Raw genomic sequence first — 17,349 nt, 5'->3', positions numbered from 1 at the left:
GATTTGAACCCCTACTTCTCACTATCCGTAAAAACGAACACAAAAGGGATCAAAGACCTAAATGTAGGTGCTAAAACTGTAAAACTGTGAGAAAGATGCAAAAATTTAGGTCTCCATGACCTGAAGGGTTAGGCAATAGTTTCTTTTTCCCCAGAAACAGTCTGGTTGACCTTAAAAGAGCCTGCTTCACACAGCGTTAAAGATCTGTTTCACATTTCATGCATCACTCTTGTAATAGGCTGGGCTGCCTATGCTATCCTTGTAACACAACTCTTGCTGCAGCTGAAATGAACACACTCAGGCGGTGTCCACACACACGCACACACATAGAGTGTGGTCACAGCCACTCACAAAGCCTGAATCAGTCTCTTCAAATCCTACATGTACTTCAGCTTAGTCACTGGGAACAGCAACCTCTCGGGGTGAGCCAGAAACAGTACAAGTCATGCTGATCCTGAAACTGTTTCAAATATAGCCTGGAGCATTTAATACCTTTATAAACAGAAATGAAACTGGGTTTAAATAACGACCCAAACCAGATGGCACCATGTTCTGTTCTCTTCAGAAACTGAAAGAGGAACAAAAAAAGAGACTCCTTCCCGAGGGAGCAGGTGCAGCCACTGGGGAGCATCGGGGCTTTTCCTGAGCGCTGCAGACACCTACAGCCTGGGACCACGTGCTGCTCAGAATGTTCCTTCTCTGATTTGTAAGCAATTAATATGGCTGTGACAGCAGCAATCCGGACACAGCAATGCAGCAGTCTCAACACAATTCTACTTCCTAGCTCTAGTATTTGCTGAAATGTGCAACAATATATTATATAAATCAACTAAAATTTGTTAAGTGTTTACTGCAAGCCAGACACTGTTGTAACAGTATTACTGCATTAACTCATTTAATCCTTACAACAATCTTATGAGATGGATTCATTTTTCCAAAAATGTACATTGAAACCCAAGCAAGTTAAGTAATATGCCCAATTCATAGAGCTTCTTACCACAGTTTGGATTCAGGTCATCTGACTCCGTAAGCCAGGTGTTTAGCCCTTACTCACTTTTGCCAAACTGCCAGAATTATATATTTAAAAAAAAACTGTAAAATGATGAAATCATCCATTCCTTGGTGTATTTGTTTTCTATTGGCACTGTGACAAATTGCCAAAAATTTAGTGGCTTTTAAAATAACACAAATTTATTTACTTACAATTTTGAAGATCAGAGGTTGGGGCTAAAATCATAGTGTTGGCAGAGCTTCATTCCTTCTTGAGGCTCTAATGGAGCTATTTCTTTACTTTTTGCAGCTTCTAAAGGTCGCCTACATTCATTAGCTGGTGGCCCCCTCCTCCATCCTCAGAGCTCATCACTACAACCTCTAATTTTGTTGTTGCATCTCCTTTCTCACCCTGACTCTCCTGCCATTCTCTTATCAGGATCCTTGTGATTACACTGGGTCCCACTGAATAATCCAGGATAACCTCCCTAGACCAAGTCCCTTAACTCAATCACATCTGCAAAGTCCCCTTGCCATATAAGGTAACAGATTCACAGGTTCCAGACCCTGGGATATGGACATCTTTTGGGGATGGTCATTATTCTAACACAAATAAGGAACTAATAAGCCCACACATGTATCTGCATCATGTTTCTTAAAAAAAAAAAAAAAAGAAAGAAAGAAAGAAAGAAAAGAAAGAAGAATAAAACACAAGTCTGCAAGCTCATAAAGCACTTAGAGACTATCAGTGGTCAATATGGGGGTCACATAGAATTGTCCACAATGTCAACTTCTTGGTAGGTTTATGCAAAATCAACAACTGTGGAACATTTTGCATTAAATTCAAAATCAATAGCAGAGAGAGTTGAGAAAATCACAAATAAGAATTAAGCAATACATTCCTAATAACCAATGAATCAAAGAAAAAAAATCACAAGGGAAATTTGAAAATACTTAGAGATGAATGAAAATGAAAATACAACATACAAAACCGTATGGAATGCCACAAAAGCTGCTCATAGCAGCATTATTCATAATAGACAAAAAAAAAAAGTGGAAATAATTCAAATGACCATTAAATGATGAATGGATAAACAAAATGTGGTATATTCAAACAATGGAATATTATTCAGCCATCAGAAAGGAATGAAATATTGAGACATGTTATGACATGAATGAACCTTGAAAACACTCTGCTCAGGGAAAGGAGCCAGGAACAAAAAGCCACATATTGTATGATTCCGTTTTATGCAATGTCCAGAATAGGCAAATCCACAGAGACAGAAGATAGGTTAATATAGTTGCCAGGGGCTGGGGGGAGGGAGAAATGGGGAGGACCTTGGTGCCCCACCAGAGCACACACCGGCTAACCTATGATGGCCAAGTGGCATGAATGAGAAATAGACATTTGCTGTTTTATTTAATTTTTTAATGTTTTTTTTTTTTTTTTTTTTTTTTGAGACGGAGTTCCACTCTTGTCACTCAGGCTGGAGTGCAATGGCGTGATCTCAGCTCACTGTAACCTCCACCTCCCTGGTTCAAGTGATTCTCCTGCCTCAGCCTCCCGAGTAGCTGGGACTACAGGTGTCCGGCACCACACTCGCTAATTTCTTTATTTTTATTTTTATTTTTAGTAAAGATGGGGCTTCACCATGTTGGTCAGTCTGGTCTCCAACTCCTGACCTAGGTGATCTGCCTACCTCGGCCTCCCAAAGTGCTGAGATTACAGGCATGAGCCACTGCACCCAGCCCATTGGCTGTTTTAAACCAATGAGATCTGGGGCCTTGTTTATTATCATGGAATTCTAGTCTGTCCTGATTTATTTTACAGAGGGTAATGGATAACCTGAGGGCGTTTTTCCAATATCCCAAAGGGATAGATAATTAGTTACTACCCCGCTTCCTATTCTATTTGGAAATTTCACTGGAAGTTCTTCTAAATACTCTTCGGACAGGCAACAGCTGAGTGGTCTCGATGAGCCCAGGACATCTCTAATTATTGGAATGGACTTCTCTTTCCCCTCCAGGTACAGATGGCTCTAGCAGAATGTGGTTTGAGAGTCTCAGCAGCGCACTGAGGCCTCTGCCTACTGAGTTCCTCCCGTGAGTCTTCATTCTCCAAGAACTGAGTTCTACTCTCCCGGGTCCCAGCCTCACTCACAGGGACCCATCAGTCACCTTTTTTATTTTTTGTTCTTATTTATTTATTTATTTATTTGAGATGGAGTCTCGCTCTGTCACCCAGGCTGGAGTGCAGGGGCATGATCTCGGCTCACTGCAACCTCCACTTCCAGGGTTCAAGTGATTCTCGTGTCTCAGCCTCTCCAGTAGGTAGGATTGCAGGCGTGTGCCACCACGTCCGGCTAATTTTTGTATTTTTAGTAGAAACGGAGTTTCATCATTTTGGCCAGGCTGGTCTCGAACTCCTGACCTCAGGCAGTCACCTCCTTTAGATGATGGCGTTTCTTCTGTGGTTTCTCTGTTGTCCCCACCTCTGCCACTGTCCCTGTATTCCACCCTGCCTCCCTAATCTGTCCACCCTGGACTAGACTGAAAGACCTGCACCTGGACTGAACGTGGAACATCTCTTACCAGACTTGGTTGTAGGAATATTACCATGCATTCATTGCAGACGCAAGTTAAAGAAGAATATTTTACATACTGTTGGCTTAAGCTAGGTGGCAAAATATTCAAACGTAAAATCTCAGATGCAGCCAAATCAGAACGGTGTGTTCTGGTGCCGCGTTTCGGCAAACACCATCATTCACAGGCTCCTCTGAACCTCATTAACCAAGAGCCCAGCTGGGGGCTGCAGGAAAAACAACTGTGGATTCTACTTTCATTGCAACAGGTTACAACGGCTGATTTATGACTCTTGGCAGGAACAACTGGCGCTGGGCCAGGGAGATCGCGGAGGCAGCCAAGGAGCCCACAGGTTGCCCTCCCCCCGCCCCATCCCGGTCCATCCCACGGTGAGGACAGTGCTCTCAGTCACCAGAGGCTCAGGATTTACATGAAGTGGGGTAGTCAGAAACTGCAGAGAGTCCATGGAAAGATAGGGGGCACCTCTTGGGGACAGCCAGGACCAGCCCCGCACCGAATCAACACTTCCGCTATTCTGTCCCTGAGCCTTTGCTCCCCGATCTCTCGATATCTCACCAGTCGTTTCCTGCCAAGCGTCTGGTGCCTTCCTGCTGATCCCAGCTGTTTCTTCCCAGGGGCGGCCTAGCAACCATTCAGCCCTTGCATTCTTTCCTTCTAAAGGCCACCAGTCTCCCTCCTTGCCTCCAGCAAGGGGACTGCAGAGCGCACCCTGACCAAAGCATGAAACTGGAGTGTTTATGGTTGCATGGCTTCATGCACAGGGATGTCTGCGTTTTAAATACCGGCTTCTGGACATGACTCTCTCCGAGAAATAAATCTGAAATGGATATTTCTTTTCTAGAGCAAATGGAGTGGAAGTGGGAGATTTTGGCATCTCTTGAAATTTCATTTTGTGGTAAAATCATGAGAATTTCATTTCTCATCATGCAAGGCCATTCTTGCTGGCCAACTGAAATGTGTGTTGGAAGAAATGCAAGAAGCTCTCAGGAAGCAGATGTTCAGAGCAGCACAGACACTCATAGGCTCAAGAGCAAACAGGCAGGGAAGGAGCTCAAAGGGAAAGCTTTTTCCAGATAGCACAGCTAGTTCCTAAGACTAAGGGTCATGTCCCAGCTGCTGCAGCATTTTCCCAAGTTCTCTGTTTCTTCTAAAATCACATTTTCTCAGTGCTTTTTGGCTTACTACCCTTAATAGGTATATAAACGTTTTAAAAACTCATATCAGTAGTGATAGCTTTCTGATAGATTAAATGTATTCTTTTTTTTTTTTTTTTTTTTTTTCTGAGACGGAGTCTCACTCTGTGCCCCAGGCTGGAGTGCAGTGGCGCAGTCTCGGCTCACTGCAAGCTCCGCCTCCCGGGTTCACGCCATTCTCCTGCCTCAGCCTCCTGAGTAGCTGGACTACAGGCGCCCGCCACCGCGCCCGGCTAATTTTTTGTATTTTTAGTAGAGACAGGGTTTCACCGTGTTAGCCAGGATGGTCTCGATCTCCTGACCTCGTGATCCACCCGTCTCGGCCTCCCAAAGTGCTGGAATTACAGGCGTGAGCCACCGCCCCCGGCCAATTAAATGTATTCTTAAACTCTCACTGCTCCCATCCACCAAATAGAAACACAATGAATTTTAAGGCAAAAGCACTCCTTGCCTCCAGGTACCCCTAATATTACCCACTGTGATATTGCTGTCTGTCCCATTATTATGAATAATTATCTTTCAATAAGGGTTAATTTAGAATTCCATGCTCTTTTTTTTTTTTTAATTTAAAATGTGTGGTGGCTCACATCTGTAATCCTAGTACTTTGAGACACTGAGGCCAGGAGTTCCAGACCAGCCTGTCTCTCCAAAAAAAAAAATTTTTTTTTAATTAAAATTTAAAAAATTAAAAATAAAATGTGTGTGCCCTTACTGTATTTATTTTCTCTTTATGAAAAAATGTACATTTTTTCTTATGACTTAAACACCATGCTAGGTTATTATAGAAAACTTAGAAAACAGAAATTATAAATAAGAAAAATCTTTCTGGCTGGGTGCAGTGGCTCATGCTTGTAATCCCAGCAATTTAGGAGGCCAAGGCAGGTGGATCACCTGAGGTCAAGCGTTCAAGACCAGCCTGGCCAACATGGTGAAACCCCATCTCTACTAAAAATACAATAAATTAACCAGGCATGGTGGCATGCACCTGTAATCCCAGCTACTTGGGAGGCTGAGGCAGGAGAATCGCTTGAACCTGGGAGGCAGAGCTTGAAGTGAGCTGAGATCCTGCCACTGCACTCCAGCCTGGCCCACAGAGCGAGACTCTGTCTCAAAAAAGAAAAGAAAAATCTTTCATAAGTGCATGACAAGGAATTATCCCAGTAATTTATTCTCTGCATATATATGTGTATATATACATACTTTTTAAAAAATCAGAATCACACTATATTTAGTGCAAATTTTTTTGTCACTTAGTAGAGTGTATTTTTTTCTGATGTTCGATATTCTTCTGTGTGATAGACATGCCAAATCTGTCTCTAGACTCCATCCTTTCCCCTGAATTTAACTGGAAGAGTTGACCCTACACACCATGGGATCCCATTTCAGAACATCTCTTCACTTACGCCCCCCAAATACCTTCTCCACACCTGTGATTGGACCAGGTCTGGATTAGACTCAGATTGGGCCAATCAGAATCTCTCTCCCAGTAATTTGGAATTGGGCTGTTGCTAGGGACTGAGTGTTTGTGTTTCCCTAAATTGGTAAGTTGAAACCTGTTCCCTCAATGGGATGGTATTAGGAGGTGAGGCTTTTGGGAGGTGATTTGGTCATGAGGGTGGAGCCCTCATGAATGGGATTGGAGCCCTTATAAGAGAGGGCCCAAAGAGATTCCCCATCCCTTTCACCATGTGAGGAAATGGCAAGAAGATGGCTGCCTGTTAACCAGGAAGTGGGCCCTCACTAGACACTGAGTTTGCTGACACCTTGATCTTAGACTTCGCAGCCTCCAGAACTGTCAGAGATAAATTTCTGTGGCTTATAAGCTTTCAGTTTATGGTATTTTGTTATAGCAGCCAGAACTGACTGAGACAGACCTGTAAGACTGAGTCCCTTAGACCATAATGAAGGCCTCTGTGCTGCACAGTTGAGCAGCGTCTGGGCAGGCACTGCTAAAATCCAAAGGATGTGCTCCATGCAAAGGGAATTGATGAGGGAGCGGAGACAGCATCAGTAGGCCAAGTAAGATAATCTAAAAAGAGAAGCAGAAAATTAGAGTAGACCTGTTGAGAGAGGCAGGGATATGATGCCACAGGTGTCCATGGATGAGACAGTGGGCAGGACTAACACCTGCTCCATGCCCCACGTGGACGGGCTGAACTTCTCATCTTCATGAGTTTGCTTGTTTTGACTTTTCAGTAATTTGCTTTTTTACTTACTTTACTCATTCAAGTCAATTTCACATGATGAGCATTGACTAAGAAAATCATAGTTATTTTAATAGCTGCCTAGTTTTCTAGTGTATAAATATACCATAATTCATGTAATCAATTCCTTTTTGGTTAGATATTAAGATGTTTCTATTTCTTAACTATTCTATTTGATAAAGAACACTATAATAACTATCATTCCAACTAAATGTTTGTAAATATTTCCTTAAGGTCAAATGTGCAATCAAATGGGATTGTATCGGATGAGAAACTATGGGTCAAAAAAATTAATATCATTTGTGCATTTCATTCCCAGTAGCAGGATGTCTGAATATTTCTGTTTTCTGCTTCCTTACCAATATTAGGTTGACTACTGAAAAAAGAAACAATTCTGCCAATTAAAGTAGTTAAAAATATTGTCTCCTCATATTAATTTAGATTTATTTGATTCCTGGAATTGCACATACTTTTCTATACTTATTGCTCAGTTCATTTTCTTCCAATATGAAATGTTTATTCATGTCTTTTACTCATTTTCTTCTATTTAAATGCTCATTTATATCTTTTTGATTTGTGAGTTTGCTCTCCTCTGTCTCTCTCTCTCTCTCTCTCTCTCTCTGTCTCTCTGGTTTTGCTTTCGGCTTTTGGTTTTTTTGATTTTGTTTGTTTTTTTTTTTTTTAAAGACAGTGTCTCGCTATGTTGTCCAGGCCAGATTCAAGCTCCTGGGCTCAAGCGATCCTTCCATCTCAGCCTCCTGAGTAGCAGGGACTGCAGATGTGTGTCCTTACCGCCTGGCAGGATATGAAACTTGATTCTTACACATTTGAAAGTTATCTTTTCCTACCTAGTTATGTGCCTCTGAATTTTATATATGAAATATTTGATAGACATTAAAAATATATTTGTATAGTCATGTGTTGAGATATTTTGTCATAGTTTAGTCCTTTGATGTCATAACTAGAAAGTAGTTCATCTGCCTAAGATTACGTAATCATAAACTTTCATTTTTAGGAAGACACATTAAAAAGGAAATGAAATACCATAGCACTTAGAAATCAAATACTTAAAATACATAAAATAGAGACAGAAAGCAACATACTAAAATAAAGACAAATCCATCACCAAGCCACCTTTAAATTTCAGTGATACTGAAAGTTATCCATTATGAAACCATTCTCCCTATAGAAAACTAAAGCAGACGTTTTATCTCAGAATAAAATTTGTTTTAAAACTATTTCCATCCTGCCTTAGACTTGCCTGTATTATTTAAGTCATTTAAAAGTACCCAGGGCCAGGCACGGTGGCTCACACCTGTAATCCCAACACTTTGGGAGGCCGAGTTGGCTGGATCACCTGAGGTCAGGAGTTCGAGACCAGCCTGGCCCACATGACGAAACTGCCTCTCTTTACTATTTTTAGTAAAATACAAAAATTAGCCAGGCATAGTGGCTCATGCCTGTAATCCCAGCTACTCAGGAGACTGAGGCACAAGATTTGCTTGAACCTGGGAGGTAGAGGTTGCAGTGAGCCAAGCTCACGCCACTGCACTCCAGCCTGGGTGAGAGTGAGACTCTGTCAAAAACAAAAAAAAAGAAAAAGAAAAAGAAAGAAAACAAAACAAAACAAAAATTCCAGGGAAAAAATCAGACAAGAGATATGAATTCATGTAGCCAAGACTCAACTGTTTCCCTTTTTCCTGTGGATAAAACTGCAGAGAGGCAGTGATGAGAGAAAATCGACTCTAGCTCTCCAAATTCACGCGACCCCATTCGTTGGGGTGGTGAAGCAAGAAGAGGGTCATGGGGATGTGGCGTGTTGTCATCTGGAGAACTGTGGGGTTCCTGTTCAGAAACATTCCTGGCGAGTCTGAACTGTGGGCTCTGGAACACTGCATAGAGCCTCTAATTCACGTGATTAGTCTTATTATCATTTTTTTGGTATTGTGGCTAGAGAGAGGAGCTAGAGAGAGGATCTAGAGAGAGAGAGGAGCTAGAGAGAGGAGCTAGAGAGAGAGAGGAGCTAGAGAGAGGATCTAGAGAGAGAGAGGAGCTAGAGAGAGGAGCTAGAGAGAGAGAGGAGCTAGAGAGAGGATCTAGAGAGAGAGAGAGGAGCTAGAGAGAGGAGCTAGAGAGAGGATCTAGAGAGAGAGAGAGGAGCTAGAGAGAGGAGCTAGAGAGAGGATGTAGAGAGAGAGAGGAGCTAGAGAGAGAGAGGATCTAGAGAGAGAGAGGAGCTAGAGAGAGGAGCCAGAGAGAGAGAGGAGCTAGAGAGAGGAGCCAGAGAGAGAGAGGAGCTAGAGAGAGAGAGCTAGAGAGAGGAGCCAGAGAGAGAGAGGAGCTAGAGAGAGAGAGGAGCTAGAGAGAGAGGAGCTAGACAGAGAGAGAGGAGCTAGAGAGAGGAGCTAGAGAGAGAGGAGCTAGAGAGAGGATCTAGAGAGAGAAGAGCTAGAGAGAGAGAGGAGCCAGAGAGAGAGAGAGGAGCTAGAGAGGGGAGCTAGAGAGAGGAGCTAGAGAGAGAGAGGAGCTAGAGAGAAGAGAGAGAGAGAGGAGCTAGAGAGAGAGGGGAGCCAGAGAGAGAGAGAGGAGCTAGAGAGGGGAGCTAGAGAGAGGATCTAGAGAGAGAGAGGAACTAGAGAGAGAGAGGAGCTAGAGAGAGGAGTAAAATGATGCCCTGTGGTTGCAGGAGTTGTTCAGTCATGAGATGTAGCAGGGACCCGGGATGGGAAAGGGTGGGGATGGGAGTGAAAGGCGAGAGAGAAACCAAGGGAAATCAAGGGCGTGTTGCAAACCAGCTGATGTGGGGTGTTCTGTAACTGAACGAGATACCGTTACCCTATTCTACAGATGAAGAAACAAAAGCTCAGAGAGGTCTAGTGACTTCCCATGGTCACACAGCCAGTGAGGGAAGAAGTTGAGATTTGAAAAACGTGATGTTGGAAATAACAAGAAAAAGTGAAGACACCGAGAAGGATCAAAATCCAACATGAAGGAGGTGGTGAGGACCAGCTTTGTAACTGAGGGGGGTCTTGTGGCTCTCACTCTGATCCTGAGGGGCAGTGTTCAGATGGCCAAAGTTTAGAATTTCACTCTGAATTCTATCTACTCAAGCATACAATGCATGTCTTAGTAAGAATGCCTTCAATTGCTATGCTCACTTTGTAGATCCTTTCATTGTATTCTGACAACACTCCTTGCGGGTAACCCAGCACCTATTTTAACCCTTTGCTTCAGAGTTCGAAGTTTGTATGAATTGATTTTATGGAAGAATTTTTATAAATATGTTTAAACTTTATGCCCTGGTTATCAAACAAGACCCAAGCCTAGTCAGGCCTCTTGAGCATGGAGAGAGATGCGCCTTCTCAGTGATCTGCGCCTTTAAGGAGGGCCCCCGCTCTCCTGTCTGCATCGCTGTGCTGCATATAAATGCCCTCTGTGGCTTCAGCCTGCTTATTTCCATTCAAAGTGTACGTTCTGCTTTTTCCCCAAAGTAAAAGCATTTCCAGGAGTGCCAAGCACATCTCTTTTCTGTAGACGTCCTCTTGGAGGAGTGAATACTGCTGATGTATAAATTACATGGAGGTGTGCAAAGGAGATCAAGGTTCAGTGGATGTGAACCCACGTATGGCACCTCCCACAGGCCCAGACGCTGCCCTTCATTCTCAACTCGTCGCTTCTGCCAACCTTGTCAGTTCTGGCCACTCAGGCAGCACTCTGATCAAAGCAAAAGTAGTTGTCTTCCTCTTAGAAATAAAGAAAAAGCGTTCTTCCTTTTGCAAGTTAACATACTTAAAGCATCATTTCCCTTGTTGAATTTTTCCTAATCCTTATTTGAAATAGGCCCATAGGCCTTCACAGGGGGCCGTTTTCATTGGCGAGGAAATTGTCCACTGTTTTTTTGTGTATGTTTGTTTGTTTTTACTATCAGATGCAGAACTCTTTCTATTTGAATGAAATCTTAATAAGAAAGAGGACATGCCTTCGATGATGACATTCCCCTCCCATAATCTGATGCTAGAATGCAGTGGAATGCACATTGCTTCCCATCACAAACAGCCACTGAAAGGAGAAATTCTTGGCATTGTGGACTCTCTACTTCCTGTGGATAATTACTAGAAATACATGCATGTGCGTGCATGTGTGTATACTCATGTGTGCCTTTCCAACATGCTGGGTGAAACTTTTGGATCTTTGAATCATACTGACTATGTGGAATACAAACAGGACACCGCACCCTTGTGGATCGTCACAGTCTCCCTTTTTCTCTCGTCTATGCTGGCTGGTTGTCTCGCCACTTAATGAATGAAAGAAGAGGGAAAAGGAAGGAAAGGGGATGAAGAGGAAGAAGAGAAGAGAGAGGCCAGGAAACTCTGACATACAGAGCCCCGTTCACTGGCTCACCCTCCAACCTCTGCTGTTATTCCTTCCTTCTGGGCTCATACCCTGGGTCTCTAGCCAACTGGTCCCAGGGACTTGACTGCCTTTTTGCCTGTCTGGTGCCTCGAAACAGAGAACTGCAGCCCAAAACCATTTTACCTCTGCAGTAGAATGTGAGAATTAAAACTGATCTCGGCGGGGCACAGTGGCTCACGCCTGTAATTCCAGCACTTTGGGAGGCCGAGGTGGGCGGATCACCTGAGGTCAGGAGATCGAGACCATCCTGGCTAACACGGTGAAACCCTGTTTCTACTAAAAATACAAAAAATTAGCCGGGCGTGGTGGCGTGTACCTGTAATCCCAGCTACTCAAGAGGCTGAAGCAGAATTCCTTGGACCTGGGAGGCGGAGGTTGCAGTAAGCCGAGATCGTGCTGTTGCACTCCAGCTTGGACAACAAGAGCAAAACTCCATCTCAAAAAAAAAAAAAATTTACTGATCTCAATTCAGGCAGGCTCTGTGGCTCACACCTGTAATCCCAGCACTTTAGGAGGCTGAGGAGGGAGGATCACTCAAGGCTAGAAGTCTGAGACCAGCCTAGGCAACAGAGCAAGACCCCATCTCTACAAACAATCAATAAAATAGAAGTGATCTCAATGCAATAGACATGAGGAACCACATGGTGAGATGGATCAAGTGATTTTTTTTCATGGCCATCAGGACCAGGACAAAAAGCCTGTTCTTTGGACTTACTTATCCTGTGTGGTACCAGACTCAGGCTTCTTCTTTGCATCCCCCCTTAGCTCACCCTGGCCTCAGCAGCTTCATCCTGGCCTTGGGGACACCTGTCACACAGGGTGGGGACCAACACCACCATGTTTACGGACACACCACAGCAGTGGTTTCCAACCATGGGTGATTTTGCCTCCTTGGGAGATTGTTGGCAATGTCTGGAGATAATTTGGGTTGTCACCACTCGGGGGAAGGGGTGTGCCACTGGCATCTAGTGGGTAGCAGAAAAGCCACCTGCAACAGAGATTCATCCAGCCCCAAGTGCCAATAGTGCTGAGGTGGAGAAACCTTGACCTTCCCAACATCCCAAGCTTGTTTCGCCAAGTCCAGAGTCAGATCTGGCCCGGGGTTGGTTTTGGAAGGTGCTTTTGCCTATCTGTGGATGGTGAGAAGTTCTGAGACTGTGGGGGCTGCCGGGCAGGGTGGTCGGAGAGTTAAAATATCTAGGCTGGAGAGTCCTGGCTCTGACCTTAACCATCTATGCACTCAAGAAGCCACTTTCTGTCTCAGGCCTCAGACTGCCCGGGGAGATATCTCTGCCCCAGTGTGATCGGGGTTGTGGAGACTTGAAGCTAGTCCTGTGCAGCCCACAGAAAATGTTTTGGAAATGTCTGAGCGTCTTAGGAGGAGTACATGGCGGTTATCGGCTTTCACTCCACCTGGTCAGAGCCCAGCCCCTGTGTACAAGGACACCCTGACCCGGCTTCATTGGCCCCTTACCCACTCACTGCTCAACTCCCCTCTGGACAGGTGGGGTGAGGTCCCAACACTCCCCTGCATATAGCCTGCTCCGCTCCCATATCATTCTCTACTTGCAACCATTTGTTTTACCTCCATGCTCTTTCCTCAACCCCCAACCTCTGTCTTCATAACCATTATGAACAATGTCTATGGTTCATCTACATCCCAGACCAGACGCTCCATGATGACAGAGCCATGGGCCCATCTGGTCTCCTCCTAGTGCGGCAGCAAATCCTCACAACCATTATGAAACCTTTCTAGTGATTCTCTGAAAAGGATGGCTCTCCTGCCCCATGTCATCCCCAGGTCCTGACCTGAGCCACTCCCCAAGCATCTCATTCATGCCCTGTTGGTTCCCTGATACCCTCTGACTCAAATAACTCTTCTTGGGGGATCCTTGAAGTTTTTTGAGAATTGCTGTTCAGAATAAGTTATCTCTACTAGAAATGTCTTGAGGTCCATGAATAGGCGTCTAGGATGCCTTACGCATAGGAGATGCTCAAAAAATATTTGCCACCTCAATTTGGTGATCAACAGGCCCGACGAATGTCATCGCATCCTATTTCTCTGTGTTATAATTGGCGTATATCTCAGCTGTGCGGTGACTTTTTAGTTTCCGTCATTACTGCAACACGGATCTGTTTCTTACTTTTTCTTATCACTGTTAGTTTCTTGCCATTTCACCAGAAACTTATAGCAGAGAGGAAAAAATAAAACAAACTCAGAGAAAGAAGGGATGAGATGGAATCCAACCAAAACCTCAGCGCTGCTGCTGACCCCAAATCTGAATTTAAAAAAAAATTCTCTGGTCCAAAGCTTTTAGTATTTTTTTCTATCCCTCAGAAACACTAAGTTAGAAATTAAGTGGTAAATGATTTGACTCTTCTTTAGTATATTTTAAAATATATAGACATGGACACATTCTTTGGGAGCCTTAAGTCTTTTAACTCAAAGGAGAATTAATTTCAGTAAATTGCCATCAACGTGGTGGTTGTGAACAACAGTCTGTTTGTGTGCAAAGCCGTACTTTTCCATCGAGTCTATTCTTTGAACTGATAAATCTCCCCTGAGCAGAAATCACGGCCACAAAATGTCGCAAGCAGAGAGCACAACGCTGCAAGCAGCTCAAAGTTTTTATACTTCGGCTCTACAGTGGCAGCTGCATTTGCCAGCACCGCGTAGCAGCAAGATTTTCATTAATTATGTGGGGCCCCAGGATGTATTTTGGTTTTGCAAGCTCTTTTGCAGGCTCTGCCTTCCTGTTTCTCTGTCTCGGTGTGCTGTCTCACACACACAATGCAGGGGACAAGTGCACGTCTTTTACAATTCAAAACCAGAAAAGACCAGAACATTTTTAATTAGTCTGAAAATAAAACAACAACAGCCAACAGCAGCTCTGAAAGATGTGTTCCTCTATCTCTTTCCTCTGGAAGGCTGCAATTTAATATGTTTATGGGGAGAAGTGATCCTTACAGTCCCAAGAAAAGTAAGGAGGAGTCGGGGGAGTCTCAACCCAATTATTTGGCAGTCAACTTTGCCCCTCCAATAAATGAAACTGCAAAGCTCTCTTTTACCGGATACCCAGGCACTGACAGCAAACTGCAGGACCACAGCTTCACATCCATTCCCTGGGGGCATGATTTAAACCCAGAAACCTGTCGTCAGGAGGGAAGTGGAGAATGGCCCCTAGACTAGCTGAGAAGTGGTAGTGAAGGGTTTTTGTCTCCCTTTCAACCCTGTAAACCTAACTGAACCCGATCTCTGAATGATTATTAAACACTTTGCATTCAATGGCTGAAGGATAGTCTATTCATTAAATCAGCAATTCTTAGCAGAGCTATTTCTGCTAGAAAGTATTGTTGGGTGCTGGGAAGGAGGTGTTGATAATGAGAAGGAAGTGGCCGTAGCAAGTTGGCAAAACTCTCAAGGAAGTTTAAAAAAAAAAAAAAAAAAAAAAACCTCTGTCAGCATCATTGCTTGCAAAATGGATGCCATTCTTTTTGAGATTAAGGAATCCAGTGAACGAACATAAGTCAATCACATTTACTATGGAAAACAATTACTCAATTCGGTGAAAGGAAGCATAACATCTACTGAAGTTCTTGCCTTCCATTCTGAAGGGGCATGGAGAGGGGACGAGGTTTCTTCCTCATCTCAGATGGATCCTCTGCAGAATTCATGCTAATAAAGGTTAACCTGTTTCTCTTTATCTCTGTCATGAGTTAGTAATGTCTGGTATCAGTTATTTGCAAATTTTAAACTATTTTGCACAGCACCGCCTAACACCGTGGTATCTCATCTAAATGAGGATCTCTTGGTCTTCACAACACACTTGGTGTGACTATGGAAGGTTTCATCGTGGTTATTTACACGATGTGTTTTCTTTCCATTTTTATGGTTTTTATTTTTCCTCCACTTCACTTGGAATAACATCGTCTCCTATCTATCTGGGGATAAAAGATGATTACCTTTTTGTTCAGAATCCACTAAACTAATACACTTCTGTTTGTTGCTAAGCAACCAAGCTGGGTTACCCGGAAGAAGCGGACTCCACTGTCAGTTACCTGCTCCTTTCTGATAATTGACCATCAGAGAGTTTGCCTGGTAGGGGAAAGAGCTCATAGTCAAAAGACTTGAGAAATTTTTTTAAAAAATTCAACCATCCAAAGGTTTGCCAAAGCATTCTATCCTAGATAAACAAATGATGGCAAACGCACCGAATAGGTTACTAATCGTTAATAAAAGGAACAGTACACCACACACAGGAATTGGGATGAAACTCAGATGCATTAGAAAGAATCCCGACACAAAAGAGTCCATCCTACGCATTCCAGCTCATGTCTGTGAAACTCTAGAAAAGGCACATCGAATCTAAAGAAACAGAAAGTGAGCAAGGGCTGCCCAGGGCTGGGGATGAGCATCATTAGAGACAGGGTGAAAGGAACTTGCAACGGTGGAAATGCACCATCATCTACACCTTTATTTTTATTTTATTTTTATGGATTTAGGGGGTACAAATGCATTTTAGTCACATGGATAGATTGCGTAGTGGTGTAGCCTGTGCTTTTAGGGTAACCATCACCTGAACGGTGTAAAATGTACCCAGTAGGTTATTTCTCATCCCTCACACCCCTCCCAACTTCCCACCTTTTGGAGTCTCCAATGTCTATTTTTCACTCTGTCTGTCCATGTGTACCTATTGTTTAATGAGAACATGCAGTATCTGACTTTCTGTTTCTGAGTTACTAAAAACATGGAACACATCACGAATATGTGTCATTCTCGCACGGTAGTCTTGCTAATCTTCCCTGTATCTCTACCATTTTAGTCTATATGCTGCTGGAGGGAGCACCCCGTCATTTACATATTAATTGTGGCTGAGATTGCGCAGATACAAATCAAAATGCCATTTAAATGGATGCCTTTCGTTGTACGTAAATTAATAAAGAAATGAAAGCGATTAGTATGCATCACCATTTATTGAATTTTGACTTAGTTGTGTTATTTTTAGGGTTAGGAAGTCTTTTCCTATCGAGAGTCATTATTTTACAGGGAAAGGAAATTCCTGTCACATAAGTAAAATGCAACTTCATTTTTAAAGGAAGAATTTCATTTTTTAAAGGACATTTACTTGAGAAGTATTATAATTGATATTTCTTCCTTGGTTCCTTTTTTCCTGTCATTTTAATTTTTATTAAGATTACACATTCTAATAATTTTGCATCCTACTTCTTGGAAGCAACTACTTTCAATTCTTTTCAGCTATTTCTTTTGGAATGAGTTTTACATTTCAAGTAAAATGTTTATATTACTGCTTCTTAACTTTTCAGATTTTGCTGTCTTGGTTTCTAACTCTAGAAATTTATTATATAATACTCTTTCTCACCCTCTCTCCTTCTCTCACCACACACACAGACACACACACACACACACACACACACACACACACACACACTTCCCAGTTCCTCGTCTTCCCAATGTAGTTATACCATAATTTTGTTTAGATTTGGTGTTTACCTCCCTGTGACTGCGTAAATGCCATTTGTTGCTGATATGAGTAGTAAACTATGAGTACTCTTCCTTCCCTGCACAGCTTTTTGTTTTCCCTGGAGTTAATAGGTGCCAGGTTTTGTTTTGTGCTATTTGTTTGCTCAAGGGTCACTGCACACCTACCATCCTGGGTCTTCCTCCACTATCATCCTGTCAACTTTATTCACCTCTCATGAGACTGACACAGCTGTGTACTAGATCACATGTCTTATGAAACTCCCTTTAAAGGGATAAATGACAGCTCTGCACAACTACATACAGGGACACTAAGACCAATAAAAAGACACAGGCTAGCATGATGTAAGAGGTTTATGGTCTGATTTGCTGCTGAAGTCATGTCCTTATTCCGCAGTGGAAAATTGCAAGAGCAAAGATATTCTTTATAGAGTGGACCCTAGCC

The 17,349-nt window shown here is 43.1% G+C and overlaps 1 non-coding gene across 1 annotated transcript; it reads right to left on the bottom strand.

Moving 5' to 3' along the window:
• Window positions 1-16,146: 16,146 nt before the first annotated feature.
• On the bottom strand, window positions 16,147-16,251 carry LOC117082889. The gene has a single exon (XR_004436816.1). It is a non-coding gene; the product is annotated as a U6 spliceosomal RNA (small nuclear RNA).
• Between the last annotated feature and the right edge of the window lie 1,098 nt (window positions 16,252-17,349).

Source organism: Trachypithecus francoisi, unplaced genomic scaffold (genome assembly GCF_009764315.1).
Source record: "Trachypithecus francoisi isolate TF-2019V2 unplaced genomic scaffold, Tfra_2.0 Lachesis_group9, whole genome shotgun sequence".
NCBI lineage: Eukaryota > Metazoa > Chordata > Mammalia > Primates > Cercopithecidae > Trachypithecus > Trachypithecus francoisi.
This window is presented reverse-complemented; position numbering and strand designations above follow the sequence as displayed.